The following is a 3,247-nucleotide window of genomic DNA, read 5'->3' as shown; positions in this document are numbered from 1 at the left end:
TTTGTTTGTAGGAGCTTGCACCTCTGAAGCTTCGGTCTCACGGGATCAGCCTTGGAGGGATGCGCTATGATGAGCGGTACACACCGTATGTAAGGGAGGCAGGACTTCTCCCTTTCATTCAGTTGGTCCGCCGGTCGACGCCACCCAACAATGCTGCAGCACTCACCGCGCTTATTGATCATTGGAGGCCGGAGACACACACTTTCCATCTTCGGACCGGGGAGATGACCGTGACGCTGCAGGATATTGCTATGATCACCGGTCTTCCTATCGATGGCAATCCTTTATGTATGAACACGGATTCTGATGGGTGGCGCGCGCAGATGCAAGCCCTTATCGGTATGGTTCCTCCGGAGCCTCGGGAACCAGAAGCAGAAGATAAGAAGAAGGAAAGAGTCGCAGCGGGCGCTACTTTCACGTGGATATCATTGAACTTCTGTCATTGCCCTGATGATGCTAATGAGGACATGGTGAAGACATATGCTCGTGTCTACATGTGGTACGTGATATCCAGGACAATGTTTGCTGATGGCACAGGCAAGAATGCTCCATGGATGTGGCTGAAGGCGTTGACTGTCTTCGATAGCAAATGGAGTTGGGGTTCGGCGACACTAGCTTACTTGTATCGACAGGTATGAAGTTGTTTCCTTTTCACTTCATTGATACATTATCAATGCGCTCTTGCGGCAAATTTGACCATGTTCTCTTTTATGTGTAGTTGGACGAAGCCAGTTGTAGGCACACTGGAGGTATTGGTGGTTGTCTGCTCGCACTTTCCATATGGAGCTGGGAGCGTTTGCCGGTTGGACGACCGAAGACCGTGAAGTACGAGGATTGGGACGATCAAGACGACCCACTACGGCTCCCCACTTGGGCTTACAAGTGGGATGTGTTAAATGAGACGACAGATGATCCCTCGGTAATGTACAAGTTGTACAAGAGCGAGCTGGACGCGATCACGCCTGAGCAGGTGAACCGACATTGCATAAGTGATAATCATGCTTGTATCGTAACTCGATATCAATTTTGCATTCAATCCCATTTTGCAGGTGGAATGGGAGCTGTATGGAAAAGGAGAGAGTTTTGGTAACCCTATAGAGTTCAGGCTGAATCCGATGTGCATTAGGGATAGGGATCTCTGGCATATGCGGTGCCCACTGATATGCAACTGGGCGGTTGAGCTTCACCTGCCACATCGGGTGTTCCGCCAGTTTGGTTTGTTCCAGCCACACCCGCCGGAGTGGGAGGACACGGACAAGTTGCTACACGCGTAAGATATAATTAACCTTGAGCACTTAGCAGCTTCTCGACGGTTTCGATGATGCTAATATTCTGTTTCTAACTTGTAGGTTGGATAGGAAAAAGCAGCGGAAGATCAAGGATTGGGCCAACCATCACAGGAAGTATGTCGTGCAGTTCGCTCTTAGTGTGGAGCAAGCAAGGGCTGGAAAACGAGCCCAGCTTCGTGAGCACTGCCCGATCGCGTTCAACAACTATCTCGCATGGTTTCTTGCAAGTACCTGCGTGGATGTATGCCAGCCGGCGTATGCTGAGGAGATTCTGGAAGAACCCACCGTTTTTGATGAGGTAGCCCAGCACCAGTACAACGCATTAGTCAGGAAAGGCAACTCGGTGATCCCTTCAGCTCCAATGATGAACTTTGTGGTTAGCCCTTTTTGCTTTTCCATTCGCAATATTCACATCTTCGCTTGCCTAACACTTTGATACCGTTTTTGTTCATAGCGTGCCCAGATCAAGAAAGCAGCTGATGAGACCGAGACTATTCTGGAAACAACCCCGGCTGGCAAAAGCGATGGGGGAGGTGCACTTCGAGCATTCATTAAGGTTCACATCTCCTTCAAACTAGCAGTTAACATTTGTTGGTACGTTCCATGTCTCATTCACTTGTACATGTTGCAGCGCCAGGGCCAAAAGTTAAGGCGGCTATCAAACCTTTTCGGTTGTCGTGACCCCGAGTATGTATCACCAGAACGGTCTAGGTCAGCGACACCATCAGATGCCGCTTCGGGGCAGAGCCATGGTGAACATTTCGAGGATGAGGATGTGGGTGTGGTCACCCAAGAGGTATGTCATGACGATATATATCCATTTGTTGATGCATTGCTAACTATATCCTCACACACGGTCTTTCCATATCTTTTGTTGATGCATAGGTTGCTGATGATATGACCTTGGGGACGTACCAGGCTTGGTCTGCATACGAGTTGAAGCCTAGGAAGGGAATCAACAAGTACACACCTGAAGACTTCACCCAGAGAGGCCAAAGAGGCAAAAGGACGGTCGGCACCTCGCGGATGGCGGCTTTGGATGACTATTTGGATGACGATGTCGAACCGGAGCCGGAGCCAGAGCCGGAGCGGGTTCCTCTTCCTAGGAAGGTGAAGAAGATAAGCGTCAAGAGGGGGGAGGAGCGAGCAAGCGTGGAAAGCACTAGTCATCGTCATTTTTTTATAATGTTGAACTTCGAGTGGAATTTGTTATGTCGTTGAACTTGGAGTGGTCGTACCTGTAATGTGGAATTTGTTATGTCGTTGAACTTGGAGTGGTGGTAGCTCTATGTTAAACTTGAACTTATTGTGATGGTCCTTTCTAAGAAATGATGTCTGTGGTGAACCCTTTTTGAACCTTAATGTTTCCTATACGAATTGTTAAACCGTGGCTGAAAATGACCCAGTAGAGGGGGGGAGGAGGCACAGAAGGTAGGCCTCCAGTTTGAGGCAAAAAATTTGCTAAGTGTTTGTGCAGCGCCTAGCTAGGGGGCGCCACACTATACGGTGGAACGCCTAGCCCGCAGGCGTTGCACTGTATAGTATGGCGCCTCCAAGCTAGCCGTTGCACAGGTCTGTAACTTGCCAAACCTTCTGTGGCTCTCTGGATAGCTACAGACCTGTGCAACGCCTAGCTTGGAGGCGCTGCACACTACAGTGCAGCGCCTGCGTGCTAGGCGTTGCACTGTAGAGTGCGGCGCCTCCAGGCTAGGCGCTGCACATGTCTGTAACTTGCCAAACCTTCTGTTGCTCTCTGGATAGCTACAGACCTGTGCAACGCCTAGCTCGCATGCGCTGCACTATAGAGTGTGGCGCCTCCAAGCTAGGCGTTGCAAAGGTCTGTAACTTGCCAAACCTTATGTTGCTCTCTGGATAGCTACAGACCTGTGCAGCGCCTAGCTTGGGGGCGCCACTCTACAGTGCAGCGCCTGCGCGGTAGGCGTTGCACAGTATAGTGT

Source organism: Triticum aestivum, chromosome 7D (assembly GCF_018294505.1).
Source record: "Triticum aestivum cultivar Chinese Spring chromosome 7D, IWGSC CS RefSeq v2.1, whole genome shotgun sequence".
In the NCBI taxonomy this organism is placed as follows: Eukaryota; Viridiplantae; Streptophyta; class Magnoliopsida; order Poales; family Poaceae; genus Triticum; species Triticum aestivum.
Note: the sequence above shows the minus strand (reverse complement) of the source record.